The 18,924-nt window shown below is 38.3% G+C and overlaps 1 protein-coding gene across 6 annotated transcripts in view; it reads left to right on the top strand.

Annotated features, from left to right (window-relative positions):
- Ncoa1 (nuclear receptor coactivator 1) overlaps nucleotides 1-18,924 on the top strand; it is a 189,366-nt gene that overhangs the window by 29,948 nt on the left and 140,494 nt on the right. The gene's annotated exons all lie outside the window — the stretch shown is intronic.

The following is an 18,924-nucleotide window of genomic DNA, read 5'->3' as shown; positions in this document are numbered from 1 at the left end:
CACAAAATGGTTCAGATATGAATGGTAGTTCAGAGTAGATATTAATCAGTGTGAATAATTTAGTTTAAGGTTATTATTAGTTTTTTTTTTGATGGATGTATTTCACATTTTGTCTCTACTAGCCTGCACTTTGATCATATAAACCTGCAGGTAAATTAACCAATCAACCAACTATTAATTAATTAATCTACTTTTATAAATGGCTACCATGCAAGTTCTTCTTTATTTAAACTTAGAATTGAGAAAAATAGATATGGCTGGGAAATGTCTTTTCCCAATTGGTTGGCTATCTTCCTAGTTTAGTAACTATGTCCTTAGATGTGCAGAAACTTTTTGTTTTGATGTCCCACTTGTCAACTTGCTCTCCTGTGTGCTGTGTTCTCTGGGACTCTATTCAAGAAGTTTCTACCTGTACTTGTAAGCTCTAATGTTTCTAACTTTTTTGTTTTTAAGACAGAGTTTTACAGTATTGCCCAGGATGGCTGTAAACTCATAACAATCCTGCCTCAAGCCCCTCAGTGTTAGTACCATAGGGATACATAGCTCTCTGAAATTCACTTTTGAAACTTTTTGAGTCCTAAGGTTATGCTCAAAAAATGAGAAATTCAGAATTTTCAATTAGGAATGCTTCAACTGTTCCAGTGGCCAACCAACTTTCTTTTTTTTACAATCAGCTTTTCTTATCCTTTTCTAATTTATCTAAATCCCTACCCCTTTAAATAATACTGTTATGTTAATTAAGCAGAATAGAAGATAGCCCTACCTTGAGCCCTGAGTTCCAATACACACACACACACACACACACACACACACACACAAAAAAAAAAAAAAAAAATTGAGAAAAATAGTAAAAATAAGCTGTGGACCTAAGAGTAAAAAGATGTAGGCCCCGATGTAGGCCCCATTATTTATTAGTTAAGTGTTCTTAGACTACTGACTTTTTCTAGATAAACATTAATTCCCCATTATGAGGTTTACATTACATATAATTGTGTTTAGCTTGTTTCATTTGGCATTGTGTCCACCAGGCTCATCTGTGTGTGGTAAAGTCTCCTTAATATTGTTACATTTTTGTCAGTACTGGGTCTGAACTCAGGGCTTATGTCTACTCAGCTCACATTCTACTACTTGAGCCACACCTCTATTTTTTTGCTGGTTATTTTGGAGATGAGATCTCTTAGGTGGCATCTAGCTTCCATCCTCTGAATCTCAGTCTCTTGAGTAGCAAGGATTACTGGTGCCTCACTAAGTTCTCTTTTTGAAGACTGAATAATATTTTACTACATCTGATAAATGTATATATATATGTATATGTGTGTGTACACACATATATATACACCAATTTCTTTACCCATTTGTTGATCTATGGATACTTATGTTGTTGTGAATAAAGCTGCAATGAACATGAGTGTGCAGTTACCTTTATGAGGTAATGATTTCACTTCGTTTGTGTACCTGAGGAAGAGGGATTGCTGAATCTTATGGTAAAGTAGTACCTGTTTATATATGAGGGCTATATTCCACAACCCCCAGAGAATGCCCCAAATTGTGTGTAATATCAAGCTATATGTGTGTGATACCTAATGATAAAATTTAACCTATAAATTATGCACAGTAAGAGATTCACAACAGAACAGATTCACAACAGAACAGTTGAGACAGTATTGGAATAGAAGTGTGAATGTAGAAGGCACTGGTGGCCTGTTATCCTAGTTACTCTGGAGGCTGAGATTTGGGGGATTACAGTTTGAAGCCAGCTGGGCCAGAGAAGTTATGAGCCTTGATCTTCAAAACAAGCAGGAGAAACCAGTGCTGGCAGGCTCAGGTGATGGAGCACCAGTTGAGCAAGCAACTCAAGAGAGCTTGAGGTCCCTTAAGCCCCAGTACCATCAGTGTTAATGTAGTTTCTTAGAAGAGTCAGGACAAATACTGACATTTTCAGATTGCAGCTTCTGTAGATAACTGATACCATGGGAAGTGAAATGGTAAGAAAGGAAGATACCGTAACTTCATTCTAATTTTTTCTATATTTTCCATAAGAGCTGTACCAATTTGCATTTCCAGCAGCAGTATGTGTTATCTTTTCTTCACACCTTTGGTCTACACTTATCTCTTTTCTTTTGATAACACTTATCTTTTGATGTTATCCTACAGTTTGTGGTGATTGAAGTATTTGCATTTCTTAAGAGTTGTGAGCATCTTTTCTTACCATATTTATGTCTTCTTTGAAGAAATGTATGTTCAGGTCTTTTATTTTTTAATCAAGTTTTCTTGTTTTCTTGCTGTTGAGGAAGGTTTCATAAATTTTGGATACTAGCCCCTTACTGGCCCCTTATTGTTTGTAAATGTTTTGTTCCGTAGTCCTTAGGTTACCCTTTCATTTTGTTGTTTCCTTTGCTGTGCGAAAGTTTTATAATTTGATGTAATATTATTGTTATTATTTGCTTTTATTTTTTTATTTTATTTTTATTATTTTGCCAGTCCTGAGGCTTGAATTCAGGGCCTGGCACTGTCCCTGAGCTTCTTTTTTACTCAAGACTAGCACTCTTTCACTTGAACCACAGTGTCACTTCTGGCCTTTTCTGTTTATGTGGTACTGAGAAATCGAACCCAGGGCTTCACGCATGCTAGGCAAGCACTCTACCAGTAAGCCACACTCCTAACCCCCAGTTATTTGCTTTTATAATGAGTTTTGAGCATCATACTAAAAAGTCATTGTTAAAGCTAAAGTAAAGAGTTATTCTTCTGTTTTATTCTAAAAGTTTTACGATTTCAGTTATTATGCTTAGATCTTTTATCCACTTAGGGCTTACTTCTGTATGTGGTATAAAGTAAGGGATTAATTCCATTCTTTTGCAGGTGTAAAGGCTGAAAAACAAGTAAACATATCACCATGAAAACCAGTTTTTTGTTTTGTTTTATTTTTATTTTCTGAAGTATAGTTTTGCTATGTATCCCAGGCTGGCTAAAAATTCTCAAACCTGCTTCTACCTTCTACTATGTCTAGCTTTAAAAAAACAACAACCCTGCTTTAAATTAACATTGAAGAGATGTAAAAGTATCTGTAAAAATATCAACACATAAAGAATATATAGCTGGAGAGTACTTGCCTAGTATGCTTAAGGATCTGGGTTCCATCTTGAGCATTGTAAAAAACAAAGAATTCCCCAAACAAAAACAAATGAAATAGCAAACATTTGGTTTTGACCCTTTGGATTGTTTACTGTTTGAAATTTTCCTTTGTTGTATTTTCTGACCTTAGTATTGTATTAACAGGTATAATTAACAAGTTTTTTACTAGAACAAGTCACTGACAAAAATATTTAAGAGTAGTCTGGGACAGGTGCTGGGCAGACCACAGTGCTGCTCCCTGGTGGAGATTGAGTCATCAGTCAGCATTCGCTAGGGCAGAAATGTTCGTTAGAACTGCCTAAAGGTCTTATTTAAAAATTTTAAATTATTATTATAAAAGTGATATAAAGAGGGGTTAAAGTTACGTAAGTCAGGTAAAGAGTACATTTCTTTCTTTTTTAATTTAGTTTTTGTGTATGTGGTATGGTGGAATTGAACCCAGGGCCTCATGCATACTAGGCAAGCACTTTACCACTAAGCCACATTCCTAGCCCAAAGAGTGCATTTCTTTTGAACACTATCACCCATCCCTTTCTTTGCTCTAAAGGTCTTCTTAATCACTTTCTACCTTTTTTTTTTATCTGTAAAGAAAGTTGCAAGGTAGATAGCAGAAGCAGTATTTTCTTAATTTACTCAATTTTTTTTTTCTTGGATGACTATGCAGTGAGAATAAGGATATAACTTAAATTCTTAGATGTTTAGCTAATGATAAAATATATATGTTCTTCAATTTTTTTATTTTTTATTTTTTTTTGCCAGTCCTGGGCCTTGGACTCAGGGCCTGAGCACTGTCCCTGGCTTCTTTTTGCTCAAGGCTAGCACTCTGCCACTTGAGCCACAGCACCACTTCTGGTCGTTTTCTGTATATGTGGTGCTGGGGAATTGAACCCAAGGCCTCATGGTATACGAGTCAAGCTCTCTTGCCACTAGGCCATATCCCCAGCCCTGTTCTTCAATTTTTATATAATCCCAATTAAAACATTTATTGTAAAATTTATATATACATGAATATATATGTATATGAGGAGGCGAGCCCCCCCCTTTTTTTTTGCCAGTCCTGGGGCTTGAACTCAGGACCTGAGCACTGACCCTGGCTTCTTTTTGCTCAAAGCTAGCGCTCTACCACTTGAGCCACAGCGCCACTTCCAGCCTTTTTTCTTCTATATATGTGGTGCTTAGGAATCGAACCCAGGGCTACATGTATATGAGGTGAGCACTTTACCACTGGGCCATATTCCCAGCCCCCGAATATATATGTATATGCAATATTTTATTAAATAGTTTCAGACCAATTAATACGAAGAGCATCAGTTGTATCTCAAGATGTCCATTTTTAGAGTTTACAATAGCTTATTTTTCTAGTACCATATTTACAAGTTTTTTTTGTGGTCAACAAACAGAACACCTGGGGTATTATTGGGCACAAGTAGTCATTACTTAATAAAAATAAAAGAGAGAGATCAATTTGTTTATTATTAGGATTAGGGAAGGATTAGTGGTTTCATAATTTCATTCAACTGCCATTCATTTATATTTGAATGTTTTAGTAAGAGAACCTCTATTGTGACTAATATTATGGACTTTATAGCTAATCAAAGATATTTATTTTAGAAAACAAAGACATACCTGGTGAGTAGAAAAACCTGTTTCTTACTCGTAACACTTTTGTGTTAATAATAATAATGTGTGCTTGGATATATTTTCAGATTTCTGGCTTTTGTCCATCTTGTCTCCTAGGTAGTTTACAGATTCACCCTTCTTTTTCTTCTTCTTTTTGGTTGTGGGGCTTGAATTTAGGTGGTTAACTGGAGATAAGAGTTTCACAGGGACTTTTCTGCCCAGGCCAGCTTTGAACCATGATTCTCAGACCTCAGCGTCCTGAGTAGCTAGGGAGCCACTGATACCGAGCCCTTAATCTAGTTATTTATTTCTTTGTGTGTGTGTGTGTTTCTGGCAGTCAAACCAGGGTCTCTCACGTGGTGGGCAAATGCTCTATTGCTAAGTTGTGTCACTATCCTTAGTGTAGTTTCTGTTTTCACAAAGCTACTTTCCACCAATTTCTTATTGGTATACAAATTAAACATCATAAACAACATGCAGTAGCATTCCACTCCCGTATCTTAAGCTAACTTGGTCTGTAGTTTCATTTTATTTTGTTCAGCATTTCCTTTAAAATGGCAAAGTTCAGAGTCCTCATAGATTTGGACTTTGCAGTATAGCAGCTTGGCGAGTCTCTTCAGAATGGTGAAAAGGAGGACCTGAGAATGAGTTATGGCTTGAAGAGGAAGAGTAAAGAGGATAAATGTATTTATGAATGTTTGAAATAGGTATAAAGGGAGAAAGAATGATTGCTGTACAGCCTAATTCTTGTGGCAATTGCTTATATATCAGGTATTAAAAATATTTTAAGTTGACACAGTATTGTACATAAGGAGTTCAGATGATTGGATCCATGTATACAAATATCGAATCAAAGCAGTTAGCACTTCCATTTCCTTCAGCATTCATCATTTCTTTGCATTGAATTGGGAACCTTTGAACTCTACTCTTCTAGTACTTTATAAGTGTATGTATTTATTTGTGAATTGTAGTCATCCTACTGTGCTGTAGACACTAAAATTTATTCTATCAATTTAAAAATAAATTTTGGTACCTGTTATTGACCTTCATCTTTAACCTCTTAGTGCTGGGGGACCATTATGGTACATTGTACCTCCATAAAATCAAAACATTTTTAGCCTCAACATATGCCATATGTAGAAGAACATATGTGAGAACATATATTTGTTTTTTTCTGTCTTAACATCTTATTGTTCAGTTCCATCTATGTTGTTGCAAATTATAGGATTTTATTCTTTTCTAATAGCTGAATAATATTCCATTGTGTGTATATACCGTACTTTCTTTAGCACATTTACCTATCATTGGCCACCTAAATCGATTTGAGGGCTGGGGATATGGCCTAGTGGCAAGAGTGCTTGCCTTGTATACATGAGGCCCTGAGTTCGATTCCCCAGCACCACATATACAGAATATGGCCAGAAGTGGCGCTGTGGCTCAAATGGCAGAGTGCTAGCTTTGAGCAAGAAGAAGCCAGGGACAGTGCTCAGGCCCTGAGTTCAAGCCCCAGGACTGGCCAAAAAAACAAAAACAAAAACTAAATCGATTTGATAACTTGAATATTAGGTATAGTGCTTGAATCAACATGGGAACACAGATTATTTACTTGTATATCGTTATTTACTTGTAGTAGTGGGATAGTTGATTTGCATGGTAGTTAGTAATGAACCTTCATGCTGTTTCTATAATGACTGCTAATTTACATACTCACTAACCACAGAAGTTCTCTCTTTTCATTTGCACCAGTATTTGTTATTGTTTGTCATTTAAAACTATAGCTACTTAGCCAGCAGTGATATCTCCACCTGTAATCCTAGCTACTTCAGGAGGCTGAGATCTGAAGATCATGATTGGAAGCTAGCCAGGGCAGAAAAGTTCATGTGAGACTCTTGAGCTGTGGCTCAATTGATAGAGCTCTAGTGTTGGGCACAAAGAAGCTCAGGGACAGCACCCAGACCCTGAATTCAAGCCCCACAACCAACAAAAAAACCACAACATTTTCAACTATAAGATGGTGTCTTACTGTGGTCTTACCTCCATTTTCCATGTTATTTAGTGATGCTGAACAGTTTTTCACATTCTTGTTGGTCATTTATATAACTTCTTTTCAGAAAGTTTATTCAGATAATTTGCTCATTTTAAAATAAGATTATTTAACTTTTTTGCTCTTGAAGTTTTTAGTTTTTTGTTGTTACTGTTGTTGTTGGTCGTGGGGCTTGAACTCTGGGCCTGGGCACTGTCCCTGAGCTCTTCACTCAAGGCTGTCACTCTACCACTTGAGCCACAGTGCCACTTCGGATTTTCTCATGGTTAATGAGATGAGTCTCACAGACTTTCCTGCCCAGGCTGGCTTTGAACTGCGATCCTCAGATCTTAGCCCCCTGAGTAGCTGGGATTACAGGCATGAACCACTGGGGTCTGGCTCTGTTGTTTCTTTTTTTTGTTTTGTTTTTGTGTGTGTGTATTTGTGTATATGTGTGGGTGTGTACAGTGTATAACATGTTCACATATGCTGGTACTGAAGCTTGAACTCAGTGCCTTCATTTATGGCTGCCACTTTGTCACTTGAGCCATGCATGCCTCCACTGGTTATCTGACTTTGAACTGTGATTCTCAGATCTCAGCATCATAAGTAGCTTTGATTATAGGCATGAGCCACCTACAACCAGCTATTGATTATTTCTTAGTTAGATGTAATCCTAATTACTTATTCACCAATATCAATATCATTTTGTTCCTGTTTATTCTTTAGAGACATGGTGTTCTTGTGGAACTGGAACCCACAATCTTCCTACCTCTGGACTCCCAAGTGCTGGAATTACAAATATATGCCACAACATTCAGCTTGCCATAACAGTATCTCGTGTGTGTGTGTGTGTGTTGGTGTGTTGGTGTGTTATATATTAAGGTTTGAACTCAGGGCTTCATAATTGGCACTATATCACTTGTAACTATACTCCCAGCTCTTTTTAGTTTAAGTTAGTTTTTGGATAGGGTCTTGTTATTTTGTTCAGGTTGGCTTGGACCACACTTCTCAGACTTATTTCTCCTATGTAGCTGGGAAAGCAGATATTTGCCACTATATTTATATTATTGTCTGAGACGGAGACTCACTAATGTTTAAAACTGTTTGGCATTGAACCAATACTCAGTTACTCTAGCTACTCTTGAGTAGCTGAGATTGTAGACATGAACCTTGAAATGTTTTCTCTATGCTATCTTCTGATAGTTTCTCATCTTACATTTAGGTCATTGATGCATTTTGAGTTGGGCCTTGTGTATGGTTAGAGATAGTTGTCTTGTTTCATTTCTTCTAAGTATAGGTATCCAGTTTCATCAGCACCATTTATTGAGGAAATTGTCCTTTTTACAGCACATGTTAATTACATTGTTGAAGATCAGTTTTCTGTAAATATGTGGATTTATTTCTGGATTTTCTGTTCTGTTTTATTGTCTATGTGATGGTTTTATGCCAGTACTAGGCAGATTATTATCACTTTGTAGTATTTTTTGACGTCAGATATTGTGATATCTTTGGCTTTTCTTTTCTTACTAAAGATTGCTTTGGCCAGTCAGGGTCTTTTGTTGTTCCATATGCATTTTAGGGCTTTCTTCTCTTCCTATGAAGAATGCTTTTGATATTTTGATGGAGATTGTATTGAATATGTACCTAGCTTTGGATAGTATGGACATTTTAGCTTTATTTTTCCAATCTGTTGACATGAGATGTGTGTGTGTGTGTGTGTGTGTGTGTGTGTGTGTGTGTGTGTACTGTTTGATTTCTTTCATCGTTGTTTTATAATTTTTATTGCAAAAGTCATTCACTTCCTTGGTTAACTTTACCTGTAAGATTTTGGTTTACTGCTTTGGTTACTATTATAAATAGATTGCTTTTGTATTTTTTGTGGCACTTTTGTTATTGGAGTTTTAAAAATGCTACTGATGTTTGTACCTTAATTTTGTACTTTGCAATTTTACTGAATTTTTTGACCAATTATAACAGGTTTTGATGGAGGTACTAGGTTTCTCTATGTATAAAATTCGGCTATCTAAACATTGATAATTTGACTTCTTGCTCTTCCTGTTTTGATGTTCTTATTTTTCTTGTCTTATTGCTTGCTAAGACTTCCAGTATATTTAGTAGGAATGGTGAAAATAGATAACATCTTGTTCTAGATCTCAGAGGAAGCACTTTATAAACTTTTCCCATTTAATATGATGTTGGTTGTGAATTTGTCATATATATCCATTCTTAGGTTGTGATACCTTCTTTCTGAACGCAGCACCTTAGACTGCTTGGCCACCCTGACAGGTTGTGATACCTTCTTTCTTTCTAGTCTAATTTTTTCTAATGTCCATAACCTTTTATTTTTGGGTTCTTTCTATTTTTGTTGGCAGTTTTGTTTCTCTTAAAATATTTTACTTTTAATTATATATTAATTTGCCTATATATAGTGTAATTTCAGTTTTTAGGTTTTTTTTTTGCAGGGGTGGTCCAATAATCTGTCCATTACTGAGTGTGAAGAGTTACAATCTTCAACAATTATATTATTATAGTCTGTCTGACTTTTTGTAACTAATAAGCTTTTTCAGTAGTAGGGGTTGAATTGGGGGCCTTGAGCTTTCTAGACAAATACTTTAGCACTTGAGCCACTGCCCCACCCCTAGATCTAATAATGTTTGAAACATAAAACTATATAGTTAGGTGGTGTTCAAGCATCGATCAAGTGCATATATATTTGCAATTACTTTTCTTAAATAAAATGAACTATTATTATAGGAGGCCTTTGACTCTTACAGTTTTTGAGTTAAAATCTATTTTGTCTGATCAAAATTCCTGTTCAAATTTTATTTCTATTTTTTTACACACTCAATTGCATTCTATGTGTGTCTTGAACAGAGAAGTGAATTTCCTATACGTAGCATATCACTGGGTCTAGGCAGGTTTGACGAATTGTACAATTTTTGGTGTATGTTCTTATAATGGTAGTTAGGAACCTTTGTGTTTCTAAATTTAGGATCACATTTACCCATTTCTTGTTAAGCTAGTATGCTCATCAGTTCTCTCCATTTTTATTTGTGTTGGAAAGGCTTTATTTCTCCTTCATTTCCGAAGGACAACTTGTCTGATTATAGAATTTTGGGTTAGGAGATTTTTAAGATTTTGCATATGACATCCCTTTTTTTTCCCCTGGCCTTTAAGTTTTCTATTGAGAAATTTGTTATTAGCCTAATGGGAATTGCTTTATTTTTGACTTGGCATTTTTCTCTAGTTGGTTTTAGTACTCTCTCTTTGTGTTGGACTTTTGCTTCATTGACTATAATAGGAGAAGACCTTTCTTGGGCATAGCTAATTAAAGTGTCTGAGCTTCTGGACCTGAATGTCTTTCTCAGGATTTGGAACATTTGTGTCTATTATCCTATTAAATAGGTTGTCTGTGTCTTTTCTTTTCTCTTCCCTTCCTGGGACACGCATAATACAAATAGTTTTCTGAATAATGAAGACTTATAGACTCTCAATTTTCTCATTTATTTATTTATTTATTTATTTATTTATTTATTTATTTATTTAATTTATTTTTGGCCAGTCCTGGGGCTTGGACAAAGGGCCTGAGCACTGTCCCTGGCTTCCTTTTGCTCAAGGCTAGCATTCCACCACTTGAGCACAGCACCACTTCTGGCCTTTTCTGTTTATGTGGTGCTGAGGAATTGAACCCAGGGCTTCATGCATGCTAGGCAAGCACTTTACCGCTAAGTCACATTCCCAGCCCCTCATTTTTCTCTTTTAAAAAATATCTCTTTTCACAAAACTTAAAGCTCAGATATTCTCCCTCTGCTTGTAAGGGATATACATACATCCTCCCTCCCTTTCTCTTTCCTTCCCTCCCTCCCTCTCCTTCCCCCCCCCCCCCGCCCCCGTGTTAGAGATTAAACCCATGGTCTAATATAAGCTCTATTACTGAGCTATATACCATTAATCTCATTAATTATATTATTTTCTTTTAAACCAAGTATGATTTTTGTTCTGTTCTTTTTTAATGATCTCTTTGTCTACTGAGTTTCATCAGTGATTTTTTTTTTAGTGGTATTAGGATTTGAACTCAAGGCTTTACACTTGGCTAGGCAGGCACTTTACCACCTGAGCCATATCCACTGCCAGTTAATGGTTTTCCTAATTTCACTGAATTATTTGTCTGCATTCTCTTGTATCTTGAGGATTTTTGTTGTTGTTGTTTCTTTAAAAACATTATTTTAAATTCCTTTTCAAGTAATTCATTTTTTCCCCCTTAGGATCTGTTCCTAGGGTTATTATGTTCCTTTGGATGCATTCTCATCTTGTTTTTTGTGCTTATGATCCTAGGTTGCTATTTGCACATCAGGTGGACCAGTTGCCTCACCCACTTTTATAGAGTAGCTTTTGTAATAAAGCCTTCCTTCTGATGATGAGTTGTAAGGTGCTGGTTGGGTAGGCTATGTTGTTTTGTGTTACAGGTGGATATAGTAGTATATAATGTTCATGGAATTCTTCAGCTATAATCAGCCCACATGTGATTACTGTAGGTGTGCCAGTGGCCTAAGTTGCAGGGGTTTGTGGACTTGTTTTGCAAGCTGTAATGTAGCTCTTTTGGGTAGAGTGTCACCTGTGGTATTGGTACGGCTCCTTGTCAGGATTATGCCGGGGCAAAGCCACTTTGGCAAACCTAGATGGGCCTGGTGCTTCCCAGAATGAGGATGGGACAATTATCTGTGTCTGACAACTGTGTAGACTGAGTGAGGCACCTGTTCATGTCTGAAAGTGGGTCACTTGGCCGAAACTCGGGTTGTCAGTGGATGGACAGGATCACTTGGCTGCTTTGTTGTGTTTTAGAAAACAGATTTTTTTTTCTTCTTCCCTCCCCCTCCCCTCCCCTCCTCTCCCCTCCCCTCCCCTCCTCTCCCCTCCCCTCCCCTCCTCTCCCCTCTTTTTCCAGACATGAGAACACATGAAACAGAGCAGAAGATCAGAAATAAAACCATACCACTGCAGCTATCTGGTCTTTGACAAAGGAGCTAAAAGCATACACTGGAGAAAAGATAGCCTCTTCAATAAATGGTGTCTGGGAGAACTGGCTCTTTGGTGATAACAATGCTAAGGTAGTAGTGGGATAGAACAATGAAAACAAACACTAGGAATGTTAAAAATGTGGAATTAGGGCCTGACATTGTATGTCACATCTTATAATTAGCTATTTTGGAGACTGGAAATATGTTTTGAGGACAGCCCTTACAGGTGGAACACACCTGTATTCCTGAATAAATGGGAGATATAAATAGAAGGTTCATGATCTAGGTCACCCCAGAGAAAAACATGAGACCCTATTCTTCAAATATGGGATTTAATTAAAATAAGGGATTTTAATTTAAAAAAATACTGGATTTAGAAGGAAAGTGAGATAACATCTTTCAATCCTACCTTTTTTTTTTTTTTTTTTTGGCCAGTCCTGGGCCTTGGACTCAGGGCCTGAGCACTGTCCCTGGCTTCTTCCCGCTCAAGGCTAGCAGTCTGCCACTTGAGCCACAGCGCCGCTTCTGGCCATTTTCTGTATATGTGGTGCTGGGGAATCGAACCTAGGGCCTCGTGTATCCGAGGCAGGCACTCTTGCCACTAGGCTATATCCCCAGCCCCTCAATCCTACCTTTTTTGCTACCTTTTCTATTAGTTTCTTACTCTTTACCTATAAATATTATCGAGTTATCTCTTTTGATTTTTTTTTACCTCCTTTTATTTCAAACTTAAATATACAATCTGCACAAAACTATGGATTTTAGCACTTTTTCCTTTTCTTTATTGGGAAAGTTTCCTATGTTTCAGTTTTGTTCATCTGTTTATATATGCCCTGTCACTTTAGCTAATTGATAGCTAATTTATTGTCTTTTTGTGTTCTTGACCACAATGTCATATTAAAGATGCTCAATAAGGGGCTGGGGATATAGCCTAGTGGCAAGAGTGCCTGCCTCGGATACACGAGGCCCTAGGTTCGATTCCCCAGCACCACATATACAGAAAACGGCCTGAAGCGGCGCTGTGGCTCAAGTGGCAGAGTGCTAGCCTTGAGCGGGAAGAAGCCAGGGACAGTGCTTAGGCCCTGAGTCCAAGGCCCAGGACTGGCCAAAAAAAAAAAAAAAGATGCTCAATAAGAGTCTTTGTGGCCAGGTGTCATGGAGTGTGCCTGGAATCCCAGCACCTAAAAGGCTAAGTAAGGCAGGAAGATTTTAAGTTTAGGCCATCCTGTGTTAAGGCCCTGTTTTTAAAAAAAAATCCTTGAGGGGCTGGAAATGTGGCTTAGTGGTAGTGTTTGCCTAGCTTGTGTGAAGCCCTCAGTACCACAGTACCACATAAACAGAAAAAGTCGGAAGTGGTGCTGTGGCTCAAGTGGTAGAGTGCTAGCCTTGAGTAAAAGAAGCTCGAGGACAGTGCCCAGGCCCTGAGTTCAAGCCTAAGGACTGGCAAAAAAAAAAAAAAAATCCTTGAAAACAAGTTACACAAATAAAAGATGAAGGAATCCTATTTGGGCATAATTTTTTGTCATGGGCCTTGAACTCAGAGCCTGGGTGCTGGCCCTAAACATCTTTGCTCAAGGCTAGCACTTTGAGCTATAGCACCACTTCCTTGGGCATAATTCTTGGGGGAAAAAATCATGACTATGTGTTCAACTGGAAGCTTGATTTGACTTGTGGGAAAATTTGGACAACCTTAAGATACACTAGGTTTTATGTCTTGACTAAAGGAAGAATTAATTACTGTATGGAGAATATGTATAACATCTGTTTGATAATTCTGAATATCATAATTAAGAGGAACATTGGGAAATAAGACTCTGTGACAGAGGAGAAAACAATGGGATAGATTGCTGATTGCCTACCCAGTATGTATTCTTTTTTTCTTACTTAGTAGCATAACTGCCATATTGTGGGCACATCATTAAAGCCAGCTGTAAGATGACATTTACTAGTGGCTGTACACAAGATTTGGGTTTCCAAATTTGACATAATTGGGAGACTTTTTTGGAAACCAGTCTTACTTGGAGCCAAGTAGTCCTTGAGAGAACCTTTCTCAGTTTCTATTTCAGACGAGATAGGGCACTTTCAGGGTGGTATGGCCGTAGACTCAGTTTCTATTTCAAAAGAACATAACCAACCTTTTATGTAGGTGTGAGCAAACAGAAAAATAATAAAAGACAAAGAGACCCAATAGTTTAAAAGCAGTGGTTTGATTTTTTTCACAGCAGATGAAGTAGTTATAGCATTGTACCAGATGCTTAAAAAAAAAAATTCTAACGCTTAGGCTCAGTGATATTTAAGAGAAGATTGTTATTAACATATAGTATTCTGAAAACAGGAAAAGCCTTTGGAAAACGAAATCACTACTTCTGAAGTAAAATAGTAAGAAACAGATGGAGTACTGTAGAAAAATCATACTAGTGAATTAGAAGACTAGTTGAAATGATTTTTCAGAATTATGAGAAGATAACGGTGGAAATGATGACCAAAGGTAATAGACATAGTGGCCAGACTCAATAGGTCTCAATTTAGAGTTCTAGAGGAAAAGAATAGAAATAGTAGATAAGTAATCAGGAAAGTGTTGCTAAACTAAAGGGTTGTGCTTTTCAAGGAACTCACCAAATAAGTTAGGAAATACACATAGTAGTCATATTGCTCTCTTTTCAAGGATAAGAGAGAAAATTATGTAATTTTTAGGTGGAGGGAACCAAATGATTCTTTTTTGAAACTAGGTTTGTTGGAATTAAGTCTTCTATTGCATGAAAAATTCTGGATCACAGAAGTCTCAGACCTTTGGATTCATGTACTAATCTTTGTTTTGGTTATTGAGGATTAGTGGAAACTTTATCACTAAGGGATTAGAGTTTGAAAACTGTTATAGTTGACATTGGTCTCTCTACGAGGTTGTGATGGCAAAAAGCCTGTGATTGCAGAGGTATATACATTGCAACACTGTTATTTATGTACTAAGGCAAAAGAGAAATTTCCAGATAGGTGTCAGAAATTTTACTAGATTTTCTGTGTGTGTGTGTGTGTGTGTGTGTGTGTGTGTGTGTGTGTGTGTGTGTAATGATAGTATCTAATATAATTGTTATGTTGTCCTGTGGTGCTACAGTCTGGTGAGGGATACAAAGTGAACGGTAGTTACTGTAGTAAGAGGCACGTAATTTAGATTGCAGGGGTGGTGGTGGTAGGGAATACCAAATAGGAAAGAACATCTTGAGTTGAGATGGAATACAGGAGAAGAAATTGAAGCTTCAGATTAGTTGATTTCAGAGAGTATAAAGTGAGAAATAAACAGGTGACAGAGGTAATCATGAAGAAGCAGAAAATAATATCAGGTCAGTTGGGCTTTATTATGACGGGAATGTGATGCTATTTGAAGATTTTAATTATTAAAAACTTATTCCTAACTTATTAAAAATGAAAGATAACTTAGGCTGTAGTGAGAATGGATTTGGAACCATGTAAAATTGAAGGTAGGGAGATCAGTTCTGAGTCTTGTTTATTAATTGATTCTAATAATAAGTATTTCCAGGTCAGAGATATTAGGATGGCTACAGTAGGATCATAAGAATGGAAAAGAAGCAAAGGGACTTAAGAATTTTAGCCCCTCTATTCCCTCTTTCCTTCCTTCCTTCCTTCCTTCCTTCCTTCCTTCCTTCCTTCCTTCCTTCCTTCCTTCCTTCCTTCCTTCCTTCCTTTCGTTCTTTCTCTCTCTTTCTTTCTCTCTTCCCTTCTCTTCCCTTCTCTTTCCTTCCTTCCTTCCTTTCCCCTTCCCTCCCTTCCCTTCTTCCCTCCCCTCCCTCCCTTTCCTCCCTCCCTCCCTGGGGCTGGAACTGTGGGCCTGGGTGCTTGCTGTGCCTGAACTCTTCAGCTCAAGGCTAGTGCTCTATCACTTGAACCACAGCACCACTTCCGGTTTTCTAAGAGTCTCACAGACTTTCCTGCCTGGGCTGGCTTTGAACTTCAATCCTCAGTTCTCACCCTCCTGAGTAGATAGGATTACAGGAGTGAGAGTCAAATCTCATTTAATATATCAGAATGATGTCTTCAAAAAATCAGATAAATCAGGTGCAGGTGCAGGAGATTCACACTTTTTTAATCTTAGGCACTCAGGAAGTTGAGACCTGGAGGATCCAGATTCAAAGCCAGTCCAGGCAGAAAAGTCCACTAGACTCCATCTCCAACCAAACAGCAAAACATCAGGCTGGGGTATGGCTGGAGTGATAGAGCGCTAGCCATGAATAAGCAAGCTGGAGCAAGTATAAGCCCCTAAGTCTTGAGGTCAAACCTCAGTCCTGGGGGGTGGGGGGGATCAGTTAATAGAAAAGAGAATATCAAAGTATTTTGTCTGCTGTTCTTGAGAGGGGAGAAAGTTCAAAGTGCTAAAATAATAAAATAATGGACAAATCTTCCCACTTAAAAATAAAGACTTCTGGGCTGGGGATATAGCCTAGTGGCAAGAGTGCCTGCCTCGGATACATGAGGCCCTAGGGTCGATTCCCCAGCACCACATATACAGAAAACGGCCAGAAGCGGCGCTGTGGCTCAAGTGGCAGAGTGCTATCCTTGAGCGGGAAGAAGCCAGGGACGGTGCTCGGGCCCTGAGTCCAAGGCCCAGGACTGGCCAAAAAAAAAAAAATAAATAAAGACTTCTAGGGGCTGGGGATATGGCCTAGTGGCAAGAGTGCTTGCCTCGTATACATGAGGCCCTGGGTTCAATTCCCCAGCACCACATATACAGAAAACGGCCAGAAGTGGCACTATGGCTCAAGTGGCAGAGTGCTAGCCTTGAGCAAAAAGAAGCCAGGGACAGTGCTCAGGCCCTGAGTCCAAGCCCCAGGACTGGCCAAAAATTTTTAAAAAAATAAAAAAATAAAGACTTCTATATTGAAGAATAAGTGAAGAAATATTTAAAATAAGTGAAGTGAATAGTATTTTTGTAATATAAACAACTTATATAAATGGCTGTGGAAAGCACAAGGGGTTTATTCTACCCCACTCCAGCAGGCTTGGAAAGATAGGTTTGGAAAAGTTTGTAAAGAAAGGGAATGAGAGTTATGGGAGAAAGAGCTGGCTAATAACAAATAAACAGGTTGCTGTACAACGTTTAGTATCTTGCAAAATTTGAAAATGGTTTTAAGAAGGTGATTTTTTTGGCAGGGGGTGGGGAGAGGCCAGTCTTAGGGCTTGAACTCAGGGCATGGGCACTGTCCTTGAGCTTCTTTTGCTTAAAGCTAGTGCTCTACCCTTTGAGCCACTGTGCCACTTCTGGCCTTTTCTGTTTATGTGGTACTGAGGAATCAAACCCAGGGCTTCCTGCATGCTAAGCAAGCACTGTACCACGAAGCCACATTTCCAACCAAGAAGGTGATTTTTGAAGATCAATATTATTACAGGATCATTCCACATGGTTGTACAATTTTTCTGTAGCAGGTGATTGGATTGACATAAGGCTAGGAGTTTGAAGGTGGTAAGTGGAAAGAGAATAAGATACTTGCTGTATTGATAATTTGGAGGACAACCAAGGTTGTGTTTCTCTTTTTAAAATTTTTATGCTAGTCTTGGCGCCAGAACTCTGCACTTGGCCTCTTTGTGCTCAAGGCTAGTGCTCTACCACTTGAGCCACAGCATCACTTCTGGACTTTCTGAGTAGTTTATTGGAGATAGTTTCCTGCCTGGGATGGCTTCAAACTATGATCCTCAGATCTCAACCTCCTGAGTAGTTAGGATTACAGGTGTAAGCCATTGTCGCTCACTACTAAGGTTTTGAGACTAGAAACAGCTAAGCACCTGGAGTGACATAAGAACAAATGGAGGGCATATGAGGATTCAGTCTGGAGCAGGTTGATAGTAAAAGGCAGAAGAGGGTAGGACAGTACTTTGGAAGACTGAGGGAAGGAAAGGATTGCTTGTTGGAGTTGGGATTTGAAGGTATCACTTTGGAGAGTGTTACCTGTTGCCTTTAACCTTATTCTAGCATATTTTCCTCTTTCCCCTCCCTCTCCCCCTCCATTTCACCTCAGGGCCCTGCACTTGCTAGGAAGCTGCTATACCACTTGAGTCACACTCCTAGTCCTCCAGAGGGTCTTTGAGCCAAGTTAGTCCAGTGTGTGAAAGACTGGCTGGTGATGAGAGGTTGAAGATATACAGGTTTTATAAAATATGAGGATTTCCAGATGTCATGTGGAAAAGATTGGGTGAAGAAGGACAGTAAGTGATGTATGTGCAAGAAAGCAAAGAGCATTGTTGGAATTAAAATAGGAAGGAGGGTGGGTATTATGTGGAATCTTTGGCCTTTTGTATTTTGTCTGAGAGCAGAACTGCAACGTGGTATCTGATGATGGTGCTCTACCACCTGAACCATGCCACCAACCCCTGGTTGGCATTTTAAATAAAGCCCCAAAATATCAAGTGTGGGATAGAATAACATGAATGGAATAGCATACCTCCAAGTTATTTATATTTAATGATGATCTGTCTTTGTGATTTAAGGAAATATTAGTAAAACATTTAACCCCAAGTAGTAAAGCCATTTAGGACTTTTTTTGGGGTAAAGGGTGAGGTGGGGAAGGTGGTACTGAACTAAACCCACATTCTTGCACTTTTTGACTTTCTTATTCAGCTTAGTACACTACCCTTTGAGTTAATTTTTCAGCTCTGCTTTTTGTTAGTTTTTGGAGATGAAACCTTGCAAACTTTCCTGCTGGCCTCTTTGAGCCAACTTTGAGCTGGCCTCAAACTGCCATTCTTTGGAGCTCAGTCTCCTGAGGAGCTAGGATTGCAGTCACCCATACCTCATTAGGGTTCAGATTTCTTTTTCTTTTTCTTTCTTTCTTTCTTTTTTTTTCTTTTTGGCTAGTCCTGGGGCTTAGACTCAGGGTATGAGCACTGCTCAAGGCTAGCACTCTGCCACTTGAGCCACAGCGCCACTTCTGGCCGTTTTCTATATATGTGATGCTGAGGAATTGAACCCAGGGCTTCGTGTATAGGAGGCTAGCACTCTTGTCACTAGGCCATATTCCCAGCCCTAGGGTTCAGATTTCTTAAGAAGAACTTGTTTTGTAAACCAGTTTTGGTTTTAGTTTTGAGGCAGCATAGGAACATAAAACATTTTCATTAATTTAG

Source organism: Perognathus longimembris, chromosome 8 (assembly GCF_023159225.1).
Source record: "Perognathus longimembris pacificus isolate PPM17 chromosome 8, ASM2315922v1, whole genome shotgun sequence".
NCBI classification, from domain to species: domain Eukaryota; kingdom Metazoa; phylum Chordata; class Mammalia; order Rodentia; family Heteromyidae; genus Perognathus; species Perognathus longimembris.
This window is presented reverse-complemented; position numbering and strand designations above follow the sequence as displayed.